The sequence below is a fragment of the Cyanistes caeruleus genome, chromosome 6, assembly GCF_971803275.1.
Source record: "Cyanistes caeruleus chromosome 6, bCyaCae1.hap1.1, whole genome shotgun sequence".
NCBI lineage: Eukaryota > Metazoa > Chordata > Aves > Passeriformes > Paridae > Cyanistes > Cyanistes caeruleus.
The window spans coordinates 65925655-65950469 of record NC_141706.1 but is presented as its reverse complement, the minus strand read 5'-3'; the positions used below and the strand labels follow the sequence as shown (position 1 = coordinate 65950469).

General features: G+C 46.3%; 1 long non-coding RNA gene across 1 annotated transcript; it reads left to right on the top strand.

Annotated features, from left to right (window-relative positions):
• Positions 1-20255: 20255 nt before the first annotated feature.
• On the top strand, positions 20256-23871 carry LOC147652788 (uncharacterized). Its single transcript, XR_015288290.1, has 2 exons — positions 20256-20333; positions 21515-23871. It is a non-coding gene; the product is annotated as an uncharacterized LOC147652788 (long non-coding RNA).
• Positions 23872-24815: the final 944 nt, after the last annotated feature.

Sequence of the window (24815 nt, the reverse complement as noted above, 5' to 3'; positions counted from 1 at the left end):
GATTTCATCTTCTGCATCAGGGGATTTGACAATCTGGTAGTTTGTAGCAGCCAGGAGTCCTCTGTCTCCATCCTTGAGTCCATCAGTGCGTGAAAAACACATCCAGGCTCTCCAGGAGCCACGTGAGCGCTTCCTCCTTACTGTAACTCACACCCAGAAGTGGGCTTTTTTCGTTCACAAACTTTTCCTCTGGAGTCTCTCTCTTAAATACGGATTGCTGGTGATATTGCTGACATTTATTCATTGCATCTCTAATAACTATTAGTATTCAAGAGGTCACATTAAGAGCCTGGTGGGTTTCCAGCCGCAATTACCCTGCTTTGTTTTACTTGCCTGTCACAGAGCTGGTCTAGGGGGTTATGTTTGTTCTGCTGAAAGAAAACTTTATGGCATGTTTCAGGCCTGACATTATGACACTGGTAGGCCAGACAATCTGTCGTTGGAAAGAATTTCTGCAAATCCCCAAAGTTTTTCTGCATTTCTATGCTGTCATCTAAAAAGCAGCATCTGCTCTGTAAGGCTGCCAAAAGAAGGTCATATTTTTATTTTTACCAATAAAAGGAAAGGATGAGCCTGCGGTTCAGGCAGTGGACGAGCCTTCGGGCAGCCTGGGGTTTGTTTCCCAATTGAGCCAAGACTTTGGGCAGTTGGCCCAGCTGGGGATGGGTACCTTTCCCTGCTTGAAAAGCAAAGAAGTGCTTTCCTTCCAGACCCCAGAGAATCATAGAATTGTTAGGATTGGAAGGGGCCTTGAAGCTCATCTTGTTCCACCCCATGCCATGGGCAGAGACACATTCCACGGTCCCTGGTTTCTCCAAGCCCCGTCCAACCTGGCCTTGGACACTTCCAGGGATCCAAGGCCAGCCACAGCTGCTCTGGGCAGCTGCTGCCAACAATTCTTTTGCAGATGGTGCCCCCCACACCTCTCCATGACCTTAATGTCCTTTTCCAGTGTGGCTTTGGGCTGGAGTCACCTTCCTTGATGCATAGACTGAGGGTTAAATGGTCCAAGATCACCACTACTGGTCCCTGCATCTCTCCCTCTCCTCATATGGTCCTGCTCCCTCCGGTTCCTCTGCACCTACCTGCTCCAAAACTGCAGCATCTCTTTTTTTATTTTTTCCTTGCAATAGATGCCTTCCTCCTAAATTAGGTTTTTCCTCTCCACTTGGCCTTGCCACAGCTCTGGAAACAAACAGCTCACATTAAAAGTGTTTCTAAGGGAGTGTTATTTTCATGCCATCTTTGCTAATGGCATCTCTGTTGGAAACTGTCAGTTGAATGCTGTTTGACACATCCCTGGCTGTCACACGCGGAGGAGAGCCAGAAAATGGGAAACCTTCTTTCCAAAGGAGATGAGATTTCAATGGAAGTGTCAGTTTTTAAGTTAAGTCTTCTCAAATATTACATTCACAAAAAAGAATTCACCAACAGCTGCACTTCTAAGAGACCAAGGGACTGATTACATCTGTCATGTGGATAATATATTGCCCTTTGAATGATAGGTGTGTACACGAACTCGCAGAGCCTCTGTGACCAATGAAGGGACTTCAAAGGTGGTGGTGGGTGGCAGTGGTGGTGGTGGGCTGGGCTGGAGGCAGGGGAGAGCCCGGGGCATTCACTACCTCAGGTGTTTTCAATAAATCTCATGTACTTCACACAAAGATGCTTTAAAGCCCCTTGACAGCCTCAGCATTTTAACACCTATTTTCGATTATGCAACAGCCACTATTTGTAAACAGGTCGGGAAAATGGTATAAGGGAGTTGCATTGTATTTTAAACAGAAAGCACAGCACTTCAAATGCAAATAGGAGACATCCTGTCTATGAGGACGTTTAGCCAATTGCTTGATGCATGTGGTTTCAAAGATGGTTGACTTCTATCCAAAAGACACAGATGGGATGACTTAGACACAAACAGCTTTTAATTTACCACTTATGTTGCATCTTTACCTGCTGCTCTTAGAGCAATGAGGCTGCAAACATGGACATAGAAAGAGCATTCCTGGTTAGAGCTCCTGGTTGGACACGTGAGGAAACTGTCCTTGAAATGGCCCTGCAGCGCTGAAATGCCGCAGTTTCCACAGTCAAAAAAACCCCACAGAAATCAAGCAGAGTACACCAGGCTTTCTGCTTGAAATGGGAATTTCAATGGGAAATCCCTTGTTTAATTAAAAAAAAACAGTTCAAAGGTTCAATATTTTCACATTGAGGGACAGAGTTATAGCTGAAATACCCTGCAGGATTCAGTGGGATATCCTTCTTCTGTTCTCTTCCCTCAAAACAGTGGCACAGCTCTGTTGTAAAACCTATTTAGAAACAGGGTGAAGTTTCACACTATTTAAGTATTAAGGCAGATGGGTAATTCATACTCAAGATATCCAGATACTTTGAGGGGTGATCCAAAGTCTGCTCAGCTCCACAGAAACCTCTGTGATCTCTGGATTAAGCCCAGCAGGCATCTACCAGAAAGGGCAAAGAAAAAGCCAGTTTATTCAGGTGCACTAAAACAGACAAAATAGATAAAAATAAAACATATGAGTTACCAGTCCACGTGTCTACAAGGGGCATAAGTTTCCATCGACCTCTTTGCCTCAGGGACATGAAATAATTGTGATTCTTATGTGCCAAAAAAGCCCTGTGTAAATATTGCTCATTGCTAAACAAAACAAAAGGTTGTTTGACCAAATCAGATGTGACAAAACAAAAAGAACACCACAAGGAAGTAAACATGTGAAGTCCACATTTTCTGAGGGACTCTTGAAAAATGCTCTAAACGAATATTTTGGAGCTCGGTTTTGTGCAGGTGCTAGGAAGTTTTATACTCAGAATGCCTGGAATATTTTCTCCACTACAGGGAAATTAATAAATACTAGTGCGCCGGAGTCTTTTGTGCCAATACTAACCATTAACTTTTGGCTTCAAGCCACAGCTGTCTACTTTGCAGTGGATTCTGCCACCAAGGGAAAGGTCATTACAGGCCTGTGCTTTCTTCTCGTTTGTGTGTTCCAAAATAATTAATAGAAGTTGTTCAGCAGATGGTTCCCTTTCTGTCAGCAAGTACCTACAGTTTAATGGGTTCTGCTGGATTCCTCACCGTCAGTGGGTGAGGCTGGAAGGAAAATTAAAATGTATCATCTTTGATCCACCCACTTGTAATTAGTTCTTAGGGTTTCACATAATAGCAAATATAAAGGAGGTGGGAGAGGGGAAATGAAATCATTCCAAACCCAGAGATCAGCAGCAGCCATGCAAAGCTGTGATTACGTTATCTAGCGGCATCTCCTTGCTGCACAGCCACGGGGTTGTAATTGTTTCAGCTGGGGATTTGAAGATTTACTAATTGTGTGTTTTTCAGTGTCCTAGTCTGGAGATTCAGCAGGAAACCACAAAAAAAATAGGAGATGCCTGTGTTTGTAAACTGACAGCGATGATCCCTTCGTGCCCTTGCAGCAGCCAGAGGCCCAGGCAGGAGAGGATGAGCAAGCAGCCAAACTCTGCTGCAATCCGGGGGGAAAAAGTATCCTTGCCCCAGGAGTTTACATTGTCAGGAAACAAAGACTGGTCAGGAACTGGGATCACTAATTTCATTTACAAAAGGAAAACCAAAACTCCCATCAAGGATTTCAGGGCTGTCTCTTCCAAAAGCCCCGAGCGTTTTCCATTCCGTTAGAAGCGCTGGGGTGTGGGCAGCTGCAAATCCCAAGGGATCAATCTCACCTGAGCTCAGCTGTGCAGTCCAGACCCCCTCTGCTTCATCCAGAGGGTCTGAGTCACCCTGCAGAGGCTGAGCCTCTCCATCTCCTCCGGCTGCACAAGACATCACACTGACAGAAACACTCCAGTTTCCATGGAAAAATAATAAAAATTAGCCCATCCTAATTATTATTGTCATCACTTCTTCTATTCATAGTTCCACTGTCATAGGGCTTAGGAACATTGAATGTGACAAGCCAGGACCCCACTTCTGTGCATTTTTTCCTACCGCTGTAGCAAAAGAAAATACCTCAGGAGGTCCAGGAGGCACCTCTGTGCTTTGGTTATTTCCTGCAGAAATCCAGCAGGGATTGGGAGAATGAAAGAGAACATCAGTGACCTGTGCAAAGTTTCTCGATACTGAATGGGAAGTGGCAAATGGCATAGGAACAGGAGAAAGGACAAAAAAGGGCTGGTAGGGACGGGTTTGGGAATTTTGGGAACCATCTAGAAATGCACTGTGGTGTGACACGTTGAAAGCCACGTGGTGAAATCCACGTGGTGGCACAGAAACCTCTGCAAGAGCTTTTGAGGAGGGCAGCAGTGGTGCTGAGATAGGAAGAGTTTGAGCAAAGTTGCAGCTCCAACAGTGGGCAGAAGAAGCCCCATCTTCAAGGACTGCTGAAAAATTTATATTCATAGAATCACAGAAGAATTTGGGTTGGAAGGGACATTTAAAGGCTATCTAGTCCATCCCTCTGCACTAAGCAGGGACATTTTCAGCTAGATCTGGTTGCTCAGTCTTCAAACATATCCAGGGATGGGGCATCCATCACCTCTCTGTGCCACCTGTGCCAGTTCCTCACCACCCTCATTGTAAAACCTTCCTTGCTCTAATATTAATAATATCTAATTGCTCTAATATCTAATATTCCTGTATTCTTAAAAATATATTCTTAAAGTAGGGAAAGTCTGTTCACACTGGCTGCACTCTAAACATGCAGAGACTTCACAGCTGCCTGAATGCCTGTAATAGGACTGGGAATTGCAGGAAACCAAGGAAATCCAGAGGGACATTTGGGATCATTGCACTGAGGACCTAGTTAGCTAATGAGCATGTCTTTGACATTGTCCTCTGTGGCTACAATTTGAAGACAGTTCTCTTCTTTTGTTTCTGGGAGAAAAAAAAAAGGATATATCCCTTAGGGGCCTGTGGTATTGTTTTAAAAAAAATACAAAATTTAAAAATGCTTTTTACTGAAAAAGTAAAACTAATCTAACTCTTGTGTTCATGCATTCAGAGGGGAGGATTTTGGGAATGATTCTGAGCTTAGTGAAGCTGCAGAAATAACCACAGCACTTCATTATGAAAGGAAGAAGCATTCACACATAGGTACGGTTTCACGGAGTTGAGAAAGGCGAGCCCCCAAAAAATCAGCTACATAGGGCAGAAAGGACAGGCAAATCAAAGCATCTCTGGTGACAGGGCTTTAAAAACTCTGAATAAAAGCCTTTTTTGGACAAAGCACTGTCTACAAGAGGCACTGCAAGCAAGAGGCCGTCGTGTGTTTAATCCTGAGCGCGTGCTGGGCTCTCCACACTCACAAGGAGCTCCTGTCTCCATTGCTTTCCCCTCCCATTGCCCGTGAGCTGTTTCTTCTCCAAATAAACTCATTTTTCAGGGAAAAAGGTCTCATGAGACGACAGGTCTTGCAGCAGGGTCCCTTGTCCAGTCCCTGGGCTGCTGTGGCTGCAGTCCTCTGAGGCTGGAGATGAAGGAACGAGCCATCAACTTCCATATGGAGTCAAAGCCACTAGAGGGAGTCGATGTGTTTGCATGGTTCACACATCCATTCATCTTCCCTTCCTCACTCTCCCCTTGGAAGGGAACGGGAACAGAAAGGGAGGAAAACACACCGGGAAGCTGCTCAGGACATTGCTCAACTCCCACTGGTGAATGCTGCAGTAGCTCCACTGACTTCAGTGTTTCCAGTGAGTAGGATTGCTCTGGGTTTCCAGCCGTGTAACTCAGCAGAAAATGGTCTGTTGGAGTCCCCAGGAATATTTATGTAAGTCTCAAGATCCCACCAGGAGAAGCAAGGGAAAAATGAGAGTGAAAAAAAGAAAAAAAAGTTGGATGGTGGAGGTGCTGGAAGGACTACGCAAACTGACAGGGAAAGGCAGTAGGAATTGTATGGGTTGGGTTTAGGGAGAAGGCTGAAGGACAGGACAGGGCCCTGGACTTTTTGTGAAGAAAAGGTTGTTACAAAAGCATCAAACCATCCAGCACTGCTTGCTCTCCTTGGCCAGCGCGGGAGGAAGGGCTGGTGGCTCACACCCTCCACCTCAGGACCCAGAAGGACTCGCCCTGTGTCACTGCAGAAAGCTGAGATCCCACAGCCCTGCACATCCACCCATCTGTGAAACACAACCTAAAGGCAAGGAGAGTACCAAAGGTGGAGGTGTGTGGTTTTCTGGGATCATACATGCATGCAGCCTTTTGGTATTCCCTTTTGGAATGACCACTGTGATTAGCAAAGAGGCAAGAGTGTCCTTTGACACGTGGAGTTCACTGAAAGCCACGGGGCCAGTTAGCCATCCTTTCCTCCATGCTTCAGGACTGCCAAACTCCATCTTCTCCTGGGGGGAGCATGGACCATTGTCCAGGGCTGCTTCCCAAACTGTGACCTTCACAGCAGGGAGGAGCTGCTCTGCCTGTTCTTTCACACCATGGGGCTGACATAGAATCATGGAATATCCTGAGTGGGACCCCCAGGGATCAAGTTGAGCTCCTGGCCCTGCACAGACACCCCAACAATCCCACCCTGTGCCTGAGAGCGGTGTCCAAACCCTCCTGGAGCTCTGGCAGCCTCAGGGCTGTCCCCATTCCCTGGGGAGCCTGGGCAGTGCCAGCACCCTTGGCGGGAAGAACATTTTCCAAGTATCCAACCACAACTCTAAATGTGTTTTAAGCAACAAGTTTTGCAGGCTCAAGCAAGACTTTCAGATAGAGAACCCCTCCTTAAACTCCAGTCTGGGCTTTCAGCACATCAGTGTCCTCTGCAGGTTGTCTGCAGCTTGATGATGATGAAAAGATGTTGGCTGGAAGTTGCATCTGTGAGCACCCAAAAAAGGGTCTGGAAGCACGACTGCAACTTTCCTTACTGTAAATATTAAGTAATCTAATTGTTCTGCTTTTATACAGGGAATTTAAGCTGTTCAGGGAAGAGGTGTCAGCAATGTCCTCCTGACAAATTTTCATCAGAATCTGACAATTCCAAACTGAAGTTCCTGGAGGGGTGGACCAGCTTCAACCAAATTTTTATCTTGAGCAAAGTTGCTTGGGTCCAGCTCATTATTCCTCATGAGTTAAAGGCTGTCCTGAAAAGCCCTTCAGAGGAACTCAAGGAAATGCTCTTTGCCTGGCATCTGGAGTCACATCCACTGCTCCCCTTGTCAAGGCTTAGCTGATGTAAATCAATTCCCAGCAACCTAAATGTGCATCTAAGCTCCTCTAAAAAACCTCTTAAAGTCTCCTTGCAAGTCACACCTTGAGCCCCTTTTTTAGGCATGCAATAATCAAGATGAGGAAAATACAAGCAGTAAAGCAGAGTTAGGAAAAAATAGGCAACTGAATTTATTTTCATTTGAAATGAATGTTCTATCAAAAGTAAATGTCACAAACATTTCAACACCACAGTAGCCTCATCTGTCTGTTCCCAGTAGTGGCCATCTGTAATCACGCTGCAGCTGGACCAAAATATTTGATTTGAAGTGATGCAGGACCTACCACACTGAGCTCCTCACCCTTGAATGCTCATTCCAGTTTTAACACAAATAAGTAAACCTGAAACACTAATCCACCAGCTTACCTCAGCGAGAGCTGTGCTTCCAGTTTGCTTAAGGAGATTTTCTTTTGAGAGACCTTTATCTTTCTATCTGAAAGCTTCCGTGTTTGCCGGGATGCTGGCACGACAGAGTGACTGCACTCCAGTTCCCCAAATAAAGTACTGACAAATTTATTGTCTGCAATAATATTTTCCTACCTCTGTGAGGTGGGTTGAACCTATTCCACTTTCCCCTTAGTAAAAAACAACACTGATGGCAGTAATTTATGTTTTGGTCAAGGCCAAGAGGACTAATTAGAGCATATTAAGCTGAATTGTGCAGGCAGTTCCTGCTCTTCTGGGTACAGATCCCATGTGCCACAGGCATCCTCCTGTCCATGTCCATGAGGGGCTGTTCACGGGCTGGAAAGAGCATTTTGCTAACAGATATTTGTGCAGTTCCTTAGTAGGAACTTCCACTGTTTCCGGGATTCCTTAATCATTTCCCTAACAACCACGGATAACAAACGTGACCTTCCTGTGAAAAATGAGGCTAGGTCTATAAACATGTTATTAAGAATAAATGAAGCTTTTAGGAGATGGGGTTATTTGGGGGTCTTTACTGGGCTGTTAGCCCCTGGAAACTCGAATGTCAATAGAAAACAATTAAAACCCCAGCCCCAAAGGATGCTGCACTCAGGCAGGGAGGCTGTAATTAGGTTTCTGCTGCCGTTAATCGCTTCTAAAGTGAGTGATCATAAATTACAAATGTGTGCAGAATCCTCTCAGAGCATGGCCTGAAAAACTCCTCTGAGCTGGCTTGGGAAAGGGAGAGGAAGAAAAAGAGAGGAGACTCGAGGAGAGGAGACTCGAGGAGGAGAGGAGAGGAGAGGAGAGGAGAGGAGAGGAGAGGAGAGGAGAGGAGAGGAGAGGAGAGGAGAGGAGAGGAGAGGAGAGGAGAGGAGAGGAGAGGAGAGGAGAGGAGAGGAGAGGAGAGGAGAGGAGAGGAGAGGAGAGGAGAGGAGAGGAGAGGAGAGGAGAGGAGAGGAGAGGAGAGGAGAGGAGAGGAGAGGAGAGGAGAGGAGAGGAGAGGAGAGGAGAGGAGAGGAGAGGAGAGGAGAGGAGAGGAGAGGAGAGGAGAGGAGAGGAGAGGAGAGGAGAGGAGAGGAGAGGAGAGGAGAGGAGAGGAGAGGAGAGGAGAGGAGAGGAGAGGAGAGGAGAGGAGAGGAGAGGAGAGGAGAGGAGAGGAGAGGAGAGGAGAGGAGAGGAGAGGAGAGGAGAGGAGAGGAGAGGAGAGGAGAGGAGAGGAGAGGAGTTTTCCAACTTTCTTTTTCTTACTCTTCCACGTGTATCAGTCAGGCTTCTAAATTAATGTTGAAATGGGAGGCTTAGTCTAAACTAAGCCTGGCTTGGTCTAAACCCCTGGCTTGCTTCTTTTTCTTTAAATACACAGGCACGCACACACACATGCATGCACAGTTAGTTAAGTGAAGAAAATGTACCTCCAAACATCATATTTAATTTCATTAGCTACTGTTGCTTTCTTGCAATCCGCTTATAGCACATGAAGATAAACATTCTCAGAGTGATAAGGGTGTGTTTATAAACTTTGTTTGGGATGAAAGAAGCCCTAACTGGTGTGTTTTTATAGTAGGGTTAATGGTGCTTTACTAATCCTTTGCCTGTGACCAAGAAACACAGACATCTTGACTTTCCTGGGAGATGTGGATGCATTTTCCTTCTTCCCGGGCCCTCAGTGTGCAGCTGGAAGACAATGAACCACCCCCAGCTCTGCGAGGGTGAATTGTGAAGCAGCAGCATCACATTCCTGGGACTTCACCACCAGCCGCTCAGCGTTCCCAGAGTGCAGAATTAATTCAACACATTGTTATTTTACAGTTTGGCTTTGTTTTGGGGGGCCTTTTCTATTTTTTTAAATTTTTTTTTTCAGAGAAAATCATCACAGCAAATGCAGCAGCATTCCAAACTCTTGTGCAGGTACTGCCTAAGCACCCAGCACCTGGGACCCCCAGTCTGTTGGAGGATTTCAGCCTAATGTCAGACACACTGGACAGGGAAGGCTCCAACCTTATTTTTGTTGAATTGGCCACTTCACCTACACCCCTCTCACACAACTCATCGCCCACGGCCGCGCTGCCCTCAGCTTCCTGAGCCACATCCTTTTGGCTGCTCTGCTCCAGCTCCTCGCTGCTCAACTGAATTGGAGGCTTCCTCCCCCTGCCAGCCCCTCTGCATGGTGTAAAACCCAACCTTCCCAAAAGGTCAGGGCTCTCTGTTTACCCGACCTTCTGTTTCGAATTTGGGAGACAATGGCTCGCGGGGAGCCGAGCGGGGGTGATTTGCCGCAGTGCTGAGTCACGGGAGTGCAAGATGGATTTTCTGTTAACGCCGAGGCACAGCACTAATTACGGCAGTATTCGGAATATTCCTCGGACCAGGGAATGCCACAATGCTAGGAGAAGTGGAATGCTGGTGCTCTTGCACATCCACCACATCACCTTCATGCCGTGGGCTAGGGAAGACTCCAGAATGGAATAGTGCTCATCAGTGGTTCCTTGTCTCCTTCTACCAGCTTTGCAGCTGGATATAATCACAGAAACACAGAATCAGAGATTCACACACCGGTTTGGGTTAGAAAGGACCTGAAAACTCATCTTGTTACAACCCTTGTCATAGGCAGGAGCACCTTCCACTATCCCAAGCCCTGTCCAACCTGGCCTTGGACACTTCCAGGGATCCTGGGCAGCCACAGCTTCTCTGGGCACCCTGTGCCAGGGCATCCCCACCCTCACTGGGAAGAATTTCTTCCTTGTATCTCATCTATCCCTGCCCTCTGTCAACTTAAAGCCATTCCCCGTTATTCAATCCCACCAGGCCCTTGTAATGCTTGAGTTCAGAAGCTCTCTTCCAGGAGAAATCTCAGGGAGGAGCAAAGGATTTATGGGAAGGCTAGAAAGGAGAACAACAAAGATAAAAAACAATCTAAAGGTGTAATTTTGGGGCATTAATGTCCATTAGGAGCTGGTGGTGATGAGAGGACGTTTCTGTAAATCAGTCTGGTTTTGCCTCATGCAAGGTACTCTGCTTTCCTATCAAGCTGCTCTCAGCATCCAGATCCTGTGAAAGCCAAGAGCTGTTGTAGCCCACAGATCATTCTTGTCTCTCCCTGCTTAAAAAAACAGTAGCCCAGATTTCACCCCTTTTATAAAACAGCAGTTTAACTAAAGGCTTCAGTGAAGCAACCACTACTCTCTGCAGATGTCCTCCTCCATCAAACTTGTCTCAGCACACAAATGTTTCTAAGATCAGCAATGGATGGATGGATGATGGATGGATGGATGATGGATGGATGGATGGATGGATGGATGGATGGATGGATGGATGCAAGGATGGATGGATCAGGAGGTGGGATTCTCCCTCCATGATGTGTCAAAAGTCACTTCTGAAATATCTCTAATGGGAAACCCTTGGGGAAAAAAAAGCCAAATAACCATGAGGTTGAAGAAAAGGGGAGGAACCCCAAACCTAGAATTATGGAATCATTGAGATTGGAAAAGTCCCTTATGATCATCAAGTCCAACCATTCCCCAGCACTACCAAGGCCACCACTAACACATGTCCCCAAGTGCCACATCCACATGGCTTTTAAATCCCTCCAGAGATGGGGACTCTACCACTATTCTGAGCAGCCTATTCCAGTGCTTGACAACCCTTTACATGAAGAAATTTTTCCCAATATCCAATCTAAACCTCCCCTGGTGCAAGCTGAGACCATTTCCACTTGTCCTGTGACTTGGGAGGAAACACTGAACCTCACCTGGTTACAAACTCCTTTCATGTAGCTGCAGAAAGAGAGAATGTCTTTCCTCAGGCTCTTTTTCTCCAGGCTAAACCCCATAAATCCAAAGACTTTGTAGAAATGAAAAGGTTTTCAGCCACTTACTTTATTTTAATTACTTTCCTGAGAAAGGTTTGAAACAAAGCATGGGATACTGCCCATGGCATCATTTCATAACGAATTTCAGCATGGAATTTTGAATGTGGCACTTGTTGCTGTGCAGTTGGAATCTCCTTCTCTCTGGAGGCCTCATCCTGCCTGTGAAACACAGTAACCTTCAACTTTTCTCACCAGCTGGAGGCAATGCATGTTCATACTGCCATAGGCCACAGAGCATCTAAACCTTTTGCTTTGGAGCAAAGTCCTGCAGGAACACGGCCAGCCCAGAGGAGACTGTGAGAAATTCTGTCCTCTGGAGAGTCCTGTTTATTTTAAGCAAAACAGCTAGTTTACATGTTGGCCTTTTAAGCAAAATACTCTGGTTCATTCTGCCTTGGATTTAGTTATGTAACCAAATCGCTATGTTTTTTAAATAATCTGAATGGAATTTGCAGTGCAGCCTCCCAAGGGAAAGGGCCTGATTCTGATTTTCCAGCTGATGCCCTCACACAGGTGAGACTTCAGGGCACTTCTGCTTGGGGACTGCATTGCTCATCTCTGCCTTGCAGCCAGGACACCTGAGGCCTGGAGAAATGGAAGGGGATAGTCCAAAGACACTGAGAAAATAACATCAGGGCCAGGTCCTGCTGGAATACCCCTGAGCCCTGGGCTGTCTGGTCACTGGCTCTGCCTCCTGCCATGACATTGGGAATGATCCAAGGTGACTTGAATGCTGACTGTCTCTGGCAGTGTGACATTCCCAGGAGGTGGTAGGCTCAGCCTTTGAATGACCCAAGCCCTGGCCTGTGGCTTCCTGCCTTCCACACCGGTGCTAGGTCCTGTCTCCAGGCTGTGTCACCTGGCAGAAGGTGTCATGTGGCTTAGAAATGTGCCATGTCTGGTTTAAATCCCCAATTATTTGGGGATTTAGGCCTGTGTTTGGGGCTGAGGCATCCTGGGGAGGAGTAGGTTGGGTGCTGGTGTCAGGAGTCCTTGGCTACTGCTTTGGGGCTGATTCACACTCTGGTTGTGAGTCCTCTTCATGTACTATCTACTGAAGTCGCTGTTTTGATCAAAAGTCATTATTTTGGTTACTACAGAACACCAATATCATATTTGTCAGCCTCTGTACTTTTTGCCAGCCCAGACCAAGGTCTGCTGTCACAACTGCCACTGTCTGGGTAAAACCAGAACACAGAATTTCTGGAAAACTTGCTTTTGTGAGATTTCCAACCCAAATTAATGAGTTGTGGAGAAGCACAGCCTTTGATGTATGTACAAACACCATCGAGCTGCCAGCCATCTTGAACTCAAAGAACTCCTAATCCTCAATCCCTTCCCTGCAATTAGAGCAAGGACAGTTGGTGCTCTGCATGGCCAACAATGCTGTGTTTTGGCTTGGAATTGTCTCTTCCAGCAAGGAGCTGCCGTGTAAGTTAGAAGTCCATGGGTGGTTAGCTGCAGCTCTGGATTTTTGCAGTGCCTATTTATACAAATTGGACTGACTTTGAATTCTACAGCCTAATTTCTTTTCTGTCACAGTATCGTGCGAGGGAGCAAAGCCTCAGTCTTTTAACTGATCCTTATGCCCTCAGTGCAAGATTCAGGGCTAGATTTCCTATGGATATATATGAATCCTGACATGGCAGATGGCTCTATCCTGTGTTGAATTATGTAGCTTATTGTAACATACACAGTTCCTTGATAGACCTTAATTACACCAGAGGAGGGAGCCTGTAGGATTTAGGCTGAGAATATGCTCCAAACAAACTTCCAGGCTCCAAAAATCATCAAACACCAATTAATGCCACCATAGAAGATGATCCACTTAGGTGATGTGCATGAAGAGGAAATAAATGCAGAATTCTGGGGTGGAAAACAAGGAAAATGAATGTCATGGATCAGTTCCTCTTGGATGGCACTGTGGGGTTCTTCACCTTTTCCCCTGGGAGCCATGAAGAGTTGATTTAGGTAAGAGGAATGCTGCTGAAAACCTTCCCTTCCCTCCATCTGTCCCCTTCCCTCTCATCCCTCTCTTCCCTTTCCCTCTCACACAGGGACAGAAGGTCCTTGGCAGTTCAAAGTAGAATGTTCTCTCCAGCCAACACCAATGGTCACTTTGTTCTTCCTCTTTCCACGCTGTGTCTGCAAGACTAGAACATTCCTAAAGCAACTCAATCCATCTGTCCTCGCTCCCACAGCCATCACTGTGGTCAAGGACTCGGGAAATGAAGGATTTGGGGTGACCACTCCAGAGCCTGGCCCTGTGACAGACCTGGCATCTCCAGTCCTCCTCCTGGGATAAGCTCAGCACCCAGGCCCATGCTTCCCTCGCCTTGCCTGGCCGTGTTCCTCCAGGCCAGTGTGCTTTGGCTGCTGCTCTCCGAGCTCCTGGGTTCTCAACCCGGAGTTATTTCAGGCAGCACTGCTTGGTTTCTCTTCCAAGGCCTTATGAAACGCTCTTCTGGGACTCTTCACCTGACTCATTGTTTCCTCTGCCACCCCACGCTGGGAAGCACCGCCTTGCCGATGACTTCTTTGGGAAGCTCCTGAGGAGAAGAGAGCAAGAGGCGCCAGGCAGAATCTTTAACCCCCGGGTTTATCTCCTCGGGCTCAGAAAAGCTGGGAATTTTCTGCTTTTTCTTTTCTTCTCAGCAGCTGCCCGGCTGTAGCTCCTTCTCACTTGGAGGAGATTTGCTGTCACTGAGCTGACACCCGAACACACACTTTGGCCACCTCACAGGCCAGACTGGAGCGCTACAATAGGAACCACTCCGTCCTTGGCGGGACACGCCAAAATTGCTAAATGCCGTCTAACCACACCCATCATCAAAGGCCCCAACGCTGCCATTGCATCCGCTCAATTACAAACCACAGAACGACTTTGTTTCAGTCAATGGCAAACAGTCGGACATGGAAGCCACCCACCTTCAAAGCCCTTCTTCTGTTTGTTTGTTTGTTTGTTTGTTTGTTTGCCATCGTACTCGGCTTTTCCCGCCACCTTCCCGCTCTGAGTGTCGGAGCAGCCCCTCAAAAATGTGAACACACTTCTTATTTCATGTCTTTTCCCTGCAATTTCTGCCTTTCAGCTGGAAGCAAGGAAATGGCCACTTGGTGCAGACAGGATTAACCCTTTTTCTTCCTTGCTGATGGCCTGAAGTTTTCCCCCTACCCACTATTTTTATTTTAAGAAGCCTTTTTTTCCCCCTGAGACGCTCAAACAAATTACTTCTCAGCTTTGAGGTCAGTGATTTCAAAGTAAGGACAAATATGGTCACAAATCCACAAACTTCCCTGTCCAACATATTCGTCCTTCTCAATTGCTTCTCTTTCTTATCAATCACAATATCTCTGATAAAGAGAACAACAAATTCTTCTGCAGAGAGGCAGACAAGGACCCATGCATACATTAATAAACACAGGCTTCACAAAGATGTCTTATGACTTCCATCTACATGTTTTTAGCCCAGATTCTTGCAGGAACAAGGCCTTGTTTGATCAGATTACATGTCCATCTGCCCATCACTCTTCACCAATTACTGTGGAATTCCCTGCCATTTTCTGGTTGGGTTTGATGAGATCTTCAAGATGTTAAGTTCCTACAAGGTCAGTGAAAAAATAAAAGGATGGCCAGAGAGAAAAGTTGAAGCAGGAGATCAAGTCTTATGAAACCTCATCAATTCCACATGGGTACTCACACTGAAATCACAAAACCATAGGAAACTGAGGCTTATTAATCCCATTGCTGATGGAACAGCTCAGATTTTGTTTCTGTTTCTGTTTTTGTTTGTCTGCTTGTTTGTACATTTGCTAGAACAAATAACTCAGTCTTGTGGAGCACTACAAACTTCACAGATCCAACCCAAACACAGTTCTGGCTACAAACACTCAGGAATTTGGGAGTCTTCCATCCAGTCCCACATCCAAACCATCCCAGCTGAGATCCATAAGAAGTAACACGGGCAAGGAAAAACTTGTGTGAGTCTGCTCTGACTTTTGGTGTCATTCCTCTGCGGGGAGCCTGGCTATACCCTGATCCTGCTTTTCTGGTGGATCCCACTGCTCTGATAGTACAGCACCGATGATTCCATACCTGGCATATCAAGTCCAGTTTGGGGCATTCCCTCAGGTTTTGAAGCTCATGGTGCTCTGATTCAACATTAATAGAAAAGCCTTCATTTGAAGGTGCAGCACTGGGCCAGTTCACTCAGGAGGTGAAGACAATCTCGCTCCTTGGAGGTTTTAAAGGCTTGGCTAAAGCCATCACTGATCAAGACCCATTCCAAGCAGAACCTACACATCTTCAGAAAATCCTTTTTACCAACATGTCTGTGATTCTGGGAATACATCTAATTTGTTTTCTTCTTTATCACATTTTGTCTTGGCTGGATTGTTTCAGTAAAACCCTCTCCCCTACCTCCAAGTTCTCTGTTACTGGATTTTCCAGGTTAAAAAACACCTGTTCCATGGATAAAGGAGACATCAGAGGCCAATTTCTGCCTGCCCATCCTTGGCACAATAGTGAAGAATATCACTGTGCTGTTTGTTTTTGTTCTTCACCCTATTTGGGTGTTTTCACAGCTTCATTTGTAAGTGGGTGCTCAGAGTTCACAGCATCACAATTCCTGGGAATCAAGAGCTGAGTACATCACCCATGTTAGCTCTCAAGAATTATTATTTTGAGAGAAAAGAGGCTCCTGCTACTTTCCCTGTCACAGGCTGGTCCTTAGCACTGAATTTAAAGTGGAGGGAAAGGGCCAGCATCATCTGTCAGCTCTGAGAAGCATTTTCAGCTCATTAATCCAACTTTTCACAGCCCCAGCTTCTGTCCCATCTCTGAGGCATAAGACCACTTATCACAGAAATCTTTATGCTTAATTGCAATGGAATCTTGAAAAGTGAAAATAATCACAGGCAAAATATGCAAAAGTGCCCATGAAGACTGAATTTCTTTCTTGACAATAAAACTACCTGGGGGTGTGGAAACTGTGAATACCCCACTGAGCACATCTATGTCCATCAGTGCCCCCTTGGACAACCTGCCCCTAACTTCATTTGGACAAGTCTTCCCATTTCAGCAGATCATGGAAAATAGTAAGGCTGTTGCTGATTCAAGGAGTATCTTGGAGAGAATGGAAATAGATAACATTATCCCAAATCTCTGCTTGTTACGTGGATACCAAGGCCATCAGTTCTGATGAATCATCTGTGTTTTTCTCTTTTACCTACTAAAATAAGCAAATAGCCCCAGGGTCAGCTATGAGCACTTACTCTGCCCATAATCCTGATTTGTGAGGCAGATAGGCAATGAATTTAAAATTAGAAAGGGCTAAATAGCCTCAGATTCAGAATATAAATTTCATTTAAAATCAGTTTGTGATTGCTAAAGACTCCGATTCATTAACTAGCTTGTCTGAATATTGTCATGAAAACTTAAGCTTTATTGAGTGCTAAAAGCCTTAAAAAAGATGGAAACATATGAAAATAAGAACATAAATTCCCTGCCACCACCACCACCACTCCAAGTGTAAGAGAGAACCAAACCATAACAATGGGCTCATTACAAATGCTCCATCATTTTGCAATAACCAAGCACTTAAAATGTTCTTGGTAGCCGCTCCGAGGATGCCATTTTTTCATTATGAGTCGTACTTAGTGCATAATTTATAGCTGGCAGGCCAGGGATAATCCTACAGTGTGAATGTGCTGCGAGACTGCTGTAATTACACCAGAGCTGTGGTTATGGGCCTCGTGGAACTGATACTTCTTTTTAATTGTGGCAGTGATAAGATCAAATCCAACACCGTGTATCTCAGGGGAAGGGCTGTGGATGTAACCGTAGCTGCCAGCTGCCTTCCTGGGCATCTGCTCTCCCTCCAGGAGCGTGTGGATAAAGGGATGACTTCTCCCCACTAGTCCATCCAAAACATCAACCAGTTAGAGCCTGGCCTCGCTGGAAACAGCAGTACAGCACGAGCGATTTAAAGGAATGGGATAAAACCAAGGAAAACATCCAGATGTTTCTTTTCCGTCGCTTTTGGTCTGTGCTCCGTTTTCTCCAGTAAGTCGCTGAAACACTTTGATGTGAGAATTTTATATTGGTGATGGTTCTGCAGCAGCCAAGCCACCAGACAATAATCCCTTGGTGTCGATGTTCATTGGCTTTGTCATCTTCTTAGGACAAAGGAAAAAAAGACCTAAAACTGTTCTCTACCAAAAATAACTTTAGAAAATAAATATTTTGGCCCCATCTTGCAAAAAGTCAGTGTGACATTTAGAGGGAGCTAAGAAAAGGAGTCTTTCCTGCCTTAGGAAGAAACTTAGCTTAACTTGGGTCCTGTTAACTTCGTCATACTATTACTTGGGCACTGTTTGGTATTAGTCACTAGCTGCTCCCTCTCAGCTTTATCCAATTTAATTTCAAATATAGTGCAAACAGATGCCTTTATGTTTCATTTTTAAATCATTTATTGTTCTACATGTAGCAAAGAAGCTTAAAAAAGAATGTGAAAGAATTGCCAGAAAGGTTTTTTGGTTTTTTTAAAAGATATATATATATAATTGCAGTTGTGGTTGCTGTGGTTTCTTTTGGGTGGATCAGAAAAAAAATCAAGTCTTCCTTCCTCGGGGATATAAGGGGAAAAAAAAAAGAAAAAGAAAGGATGGAGAGGAAAACTCATTCCCATGTCTAGTGCTTTTTATCAGTAATGGAATGAAGCAATCAGGTTTAAGGGCTTGTCTAGACAGAGGACTCTGGCACTGGTGTTACTCCCATGGTGTAGTAAATCTGTGCAAGTCCCAAACTTTGCTCACAGCAGCAAAAGAAGCCACAGGGATGCAGAGCCACCACACAGAGTGAGGGTGCTCCAGGTCCTGCCCAATCGCAGCTTAGGCAATGCAAATTGTTCGGACAGGGGACAGCCAAACAAAAATTTATTTTTTTTTTAATTTATCCAAGTGTCCCAGAGCAGCATTACCAGCACGACAGAGTTGTTGATCAATTAAAGTATTGTAACAACTTGCTTCTTCTGGAGGGGAGGGGGTTGTAAATGAAGAAACATGAAGAACTGCTGACCGCAGTTCAGTAAGTCCAGGTTTTAAAGGAGGTTTATTTTAATGGAAAACACAACATGGCCTTACACTGACAGAATAGGCTTAGATTAGACATAAAGAAGAAAATCCTGGCTGTGAGGGTGGTGAGGCCCTGGCACAGGGTGCCCAGAGAAGCTGTGGCTGCCCCTGGATCCCTGGAAGTGCCCAAGGCCAGGTTGGACAGAGCTTGGAGAAACCTGGGATAGTGGAAGTTGTCTCTGCATGTGACAGAGGTCTTTAAGGTCCCTTCCAACACAAACTGTTCTGGGATTCGATCAGCAACAGATGGGAAAAATATTCTTTGAGAAGTTTTCTAACTGAGATACATAATAATAGAGGGATACCTTGGTTTTACTCTGCTCTGTTTGTCAACAAAGCTCAGAGCACGTGGCAAAGCCACTCCGTGTCATTATCCCCATTTCACTGGCAGGGACACCCTGTGACTTCCCAAAGGCCTCGTGACAACTCGTGGCAGCATCAGCAGGAGCAAGAACATCTCTTGAGCTTCTTTCCACATCCACACCCTTGGGCAGTGCATCCTGCACTTGGGAACGTGGATGGATGGTGGCCTTGGCAGCGCTGAGGGAACGACTGGACACGGTGAACTTAGAGGGCTTTTCCAACCTTAGTGATTCCAAGATTCCATGATTTGCACGTCCAGGAGAGCTTAAGCCTGGCTGGGTTGATTTTGCAGTCCATTTTTAGTAGGGAAGCTTTGTTCATGTATCTCCAGTGTGATGTTCACTTTAGTGGCTGTGATGGGTCGCTGGCAAGTCCTGAAGAGCCCTAAATCCCACTCCATAAATATCCAGGAGATGGAAAGAGCCTAATTTGTCCATAAACCTGACAAACCAGGGGTCAAATCCTGCTCTCAGAACACCATGACCTTCCCAAAGCCATTGTGGGGTATTAAATTAAAACAGGTAAAGTCCAGGAGCCCCAAAACACACTAAACCCCACCAAATACTTCAGTGTTTATCAACCAGGACTGGTGGAAATCAAGAGAAAAACCAAGCACAGCTCAGATCTGCCCTATATTTCACCACCTTTAGCAGGAAAAGGAAGGTTCCTCTTCAGAAAAAATCAACACTACAGAAACCCCACAGAGAGTCAGAGGGCACACATGCAGGCACAGACAGAGAAATATAGGAGCACAGGAAACAGCCAGCCAGCCAACACTGTCCTGGAAAGGCTAATATTTGTGTAATACTGAAAAGCTTTTTGCCTTTCAGATCCTTCCATGAGAAAAGGCTAAAATATTTGGTGTACACATTTCTCAAAATGAGAACATACCATACATAGTTAAAGTAATGACTAGTGCTCTTAATCCCAGACACAAACTTTTCACTGAAGCCTTTTTTGGGCTGGGTCATGTGATTTATTCGGTTTTCAGTATCTATATATAAAGCTCCTTTTTTTTTTTTTTCTTCCTGGTTCATCCTTCCCCGTGTTCTAAAACCTGCATGCTTCATAAGCTATTTTGGTTTACCACATGGCTTGGCACTTGGTCGTTTTTCCTATGATGTGAAAACAAAATTTCAGCTTGGCTGTTGGTGGCCATGACCTGAGATGCAAATCTTCTCACTCAATTAGGGCTCTAACGAGTGGCTAATTACCCCTTCTGGTGGCCAGGTGTCCCTATTACTCAGACACCTTAAATAGGGGTATCCCAAAGCCTCAAAGGTGGTTGGTCCCTTGGGATTTCTACCTTCTGCACAGACAGGCCTTTGACTTTTTGGTGCCAAAAGCCTTGTTTTTGGGTAAAAAGCCTCTGTTTTCTGCAAAAAGCCTTAGGATTAAACAGAGCAGAGCAGGCCTGAGCCCTATAGACTCTTGATTTGCTGTACAGAGCTGCCCGTCTTCTGGCACCAAAGCTTTTATTTGCTGTGCATAAATTAATACAAAATGCATCCTCAAGCTTGTCCTTACTTGTCCACTTAGAAAACTGTTCTGCACAGCCACACACATGACATCATCACCAAATTTAGTTGCAGGAAAATAAAACCAGGATTACCTGCATTTTTAGCACCAGGAGGGGGAAAAACGATGGGGCCTCCTTTGGGGCTTGGTTTTTGAGTTTTGCTGCTTTTTTTTTTTTTTAATATAAATTCTGATCTCACTTCAGTTTTGTTTACAATTAGAGACACTGAGGGGAGACTTCTAATGGAGAACAGAGAGACCTTTTGCATGGGGGCACATTAACTGGGGGCTCTCCAAGCTGTCTCTGAGAGATCACGTGTGGTTTTCTCCCATGGCAGACATCTGTGGAGAACTTGGCAAAACCTCCCCTGCTCCAAGCCCCAGGAGCCTGTCCAGGCTTGCTCTCCCTGGGCCACTGCCTCCCTTTTCTCTCCCACCATCTCAAGGATCCCTCAGAAACATCCCCAGGGTCCCCCAGCTCCCCACTGGAGGATGCATTTGCTGGGACATAATTTAATGCCCTTTGGTTGGTCAGAGAAAATCACCTCAATATCTGCCTGATTTGGTTAAAGAGCAATTTTCCCAGCTCTGGAGAGGCACATGCACCCAGCCACCATCTCCCAGAGCTCATGTGTTCTTTCCTGAGCTCAGCCCCTGCTGCCAACCCCATTGTTCTGCCCCCCACCAAGTCCCTATTGTTCGTGTCCCTTGCTGGTGGCATCTAGCTCAGCCAAACTCCTCCTGAGCAGGGGCCCAGGCTGCAGGGGTTGCTCTGTCGTCTTTGGTTTGGCTTTGTTGGTATTTTTTTCCAGGAAAGATTCTGAATGATCATTTTTAGGGGGGCCAGTTTTAGGCACTGCAGATGGAGCTGATTTGCTAGAAGAAGGTGTTGGGGCCAGGGATCAGCAAACCAGGCATTTTGGTGACAAGATGGAAACCTGAAGACTGAGAGTCCAAATTCACATCTTTGCTCTGAAAACTTACAGATGACCCCCAGATTTTCCTTTCCCATCTCTAACAGGTGCTGCCCCACTGATCCCAAGGTGAGAAGCATCAATAATGAGGAAGAGGAGCCAGGAATCCTGGGATGGAGACGACACTTCTCAGCAAAGCTCTGGCGAAACCTAAACTCTCCTTAGCTGCTGGGCTGTACTGGGGGCTGGTTTAGGGTGATGCCATTCCCAGAGCAGGAGGGAAATGAGCTGTCTCTCAGGACTGTCATCCTGCTGACAGGCCCCACGGTGTGTGGTGCGCTGGAACAGCATGGGAGCGCATTTGTTTCCATCGGGAACCGCGCCGGATCAGCGCTCGGCATCCTGTTTATGTTAAAACATTGGCGTTCCATTTTTATAGGGAAGCTGGGAGAATGGTGCAGCTGGGGCTCCTACTGAAGTGTCACCAATTAAGTCACTTTTCAGCAGGCTGATCACTGCTCCAGAGAGGTTCCCAAGCGAAGCATCCCCAGTTTCCAGGCTGCTCTCCTGGCCAGCAGATGTTGGCTGAGGCACAGCACCCCTTCAGCCTGGGATACCTGCCTCCTGCTCCCATGCCTTTCCCATGTCCCCTGGCCAAGACACAGCCTGCACTTCCCACCTCCCCAGTGGGATTTAGGGAGCAAAGGACGAGGGGAGGCGCAGCCTGTTGGAATGACAGCAGCACCCCTTGGACCCCATGGTAACCCTACTGTTTGTTCCCCTGTTGCATAAATGAGAAGGACAGGATCCCAGCCCTGCAGAGCTCCTGGGGAGCTGTGTTGCTCAAACCATGGGATGGGAAAGGGTCATTTGGTGGGGTTTTGCTGTAGGTCCTGAGGGGATATTTAGTAGCCCCCCATGCAGGGTCAGATGTGTGGCCTTGGGATTGTTCCAGCATGGACAGGCTGATCCATGGGACAGATTCCCCTTGGAGGGGGTTCCTGCAGCTGTGCAGAGCTGATTTGGTGATCCCCAGCCCTGGCCATGCAGCAGAAGCTCTCCAGGGCTGTGCCAGGAGCACTCTGCCCACTGCAGGCAGATGAAAGCAAAGCAATTTTGCTCCTTACCCACACCAGCATCAGTCCCAAGGGTGATTTATTGCCCTGGGACTCCCTCCTCACCCGCAAGCAGAGCACAGAGAGAGAGTGTCACTGTACTCAACCCCCAAAATAAGGCTAAAAAAAATCACTTTGAGGCAATTCTAGATGCAGTGGCAGACTGAGATCACCCTCCACCTACAGGAGTTGAAGGGGTCAGAATTGGTCCCTCAGATCTGCAGGCTGAAACAAGTAAGGTCTGTTTTTTTAAGATCACCTTTCAGAAAAGAACCTATTCTCCCATGGCTGGTGAAATCTCTGCTAAATAACAGCCCTGCAGACACATCCTAACAGAGAAGTTTTACCTTTTTACTGATGTTTGCCTACAGCCACAGAGCTCCAAAACCCCGGCCAGCTCAGTAATACTGGCTTGGCTCCTTAATCGAACATAAACCATTTAAATACACAACAAATAAATAGACACGTTCTGTGTTTCTCCAGGAGGGCTTAACACCTTTACAAAGGGATTTCTTTGATACTTAAGCAATAATAGATTGGCTTTCATTTTGCTAAGACCTTCCTTATATCAACATATCTCTTCAAGTACTACACTTCCTTTTATGAAACGCTGGAATTCTTTCATGTTGAAAATGCTTTTACAGCCAAGTCCTCAGTTGTGCTGGCATTTCTTGTGTCTTGAACTCCAAACTGGCTAACCGCAGTCTCAGAATTCCCAAAGGAAATAATGAAAATTCCTAAAATCCTTGGCAAGGAAACAGTTGAAATTTTAAATTGAGTTAATCGTTTTAGCGAAAATGCTTGTAATAAAATAAATATGGGGAGCTGGGGTGAGGAGGGGGGAAAATCTGCTTCAGAAATGAGCATCAGAGGAAAAAAAGAGAAAGGGAGAGAAGATCCTCAAAAGTGAAGCCTTCTCTGCTCCCTTTGAGTATTTACTATTAGGGATATCTGCAAACTCCTGCTGAAAGCAGGGCTTTGGTGGGTGTCCTGGTGAAAGTGAGGTCCTTGAGAGCCCACTTAATGCTCCAAGATAAATCTGGTCCTGGGGGTCTGGCATTAGTGATGTCAGGTGTCTTCAGTGGCTGTGCAAAGATTTCTGAGGACAGAAACCTGGTCTCTGGGATAGCCCTTCTGTTACACCAGGATGATTAAATTAAATTTCAGCTCAACTAACCTACATAGGTTCTTGACAGCCCTTTTCTCTTCCTAATTAAATCTTAAAAACTTTAATGATAGTTGTTCAAATATGCAGGAGAGCAAAACACACCATGATTTTTTGCTTCTTCCTGTCATAGCTAATACAATAAACGGCTAGAAGAAGACTCAATTAATCAGAACTCAGCAAATAATTTACAGATGTGAGGTTATTTGTGAAGATTCCTCACCACATTTTCTCTCCCTACCCTTTGTAGGTGATCCAGCCCAGGGACAAGGTGAAGGAACAGCAGCAGCATCCAGGTTGCCAAGAGGAGGATGTGGTGACAAGATCTGCTCCTTACCCTGAGCAGTCATTTCACAGCTTTGCCCAGGCACAAACTGAAACCTTGGCAGGGCACTGCTTTATTATTTGGTGTTTTGTAGCCCCCAGAAGCTCGACATGATATGGCAATGTGCACTTGCAGTCCTGGGTTGATCCCACAGAGTGGGCAGGAGGCAAAGGGAGGATTCTGACCCTCTGCCCAACTCTGTTGAGATCCCACCTGGAGTTCTGTATCCAGCTCTGGGGCACCAACACAGGAAGGATGTGGAGCCTCTGGAGCAAGTCCAGAGGAGGCCATGGAGATGCTCCAAGAGCTGGAGCCCCTTTGCTCTGCAGCCAGGCTGGGAGAGCTGGGAATGTTCACCTGGAGAGGAGAAGGATCCAGGGAGAGCTCAGAGCCCCTTGCAGGGCCTGAAGGGGCTCCAGGAGAGCTGGAGAGGGACTGGGGACAAGGGATGGAGGGACAGGACACAGGGAATGGATCCCAGTGCCAGAGGGCAGGGATGGATGGGATATTGGGAAGGAATTCTTTGCAGTCAGGGTGGGCAGGCCCTGGCACAGGGTGCCCAGAGCAGTTGGGGCTGCCCCTGGATCCCTGGAAGTGTCCAAGACCAGGCTGGTCTAGTGGAAGCTGTCCCTGCCAGGGCAGGGTGTGGAACTGGATGGTCTCAGGTCCCATCCAACCCAAAGCCTCCATGAAGGGTTGCAGTCCCTTCCCACTCGTGCAGTGCTGTCCTGTCCTGCAGGAGCCGTGTCCCAGGAATGCAACTTTGACAGTGCTGGGTCAAACCAAAGGCTTGTCTAATGGTG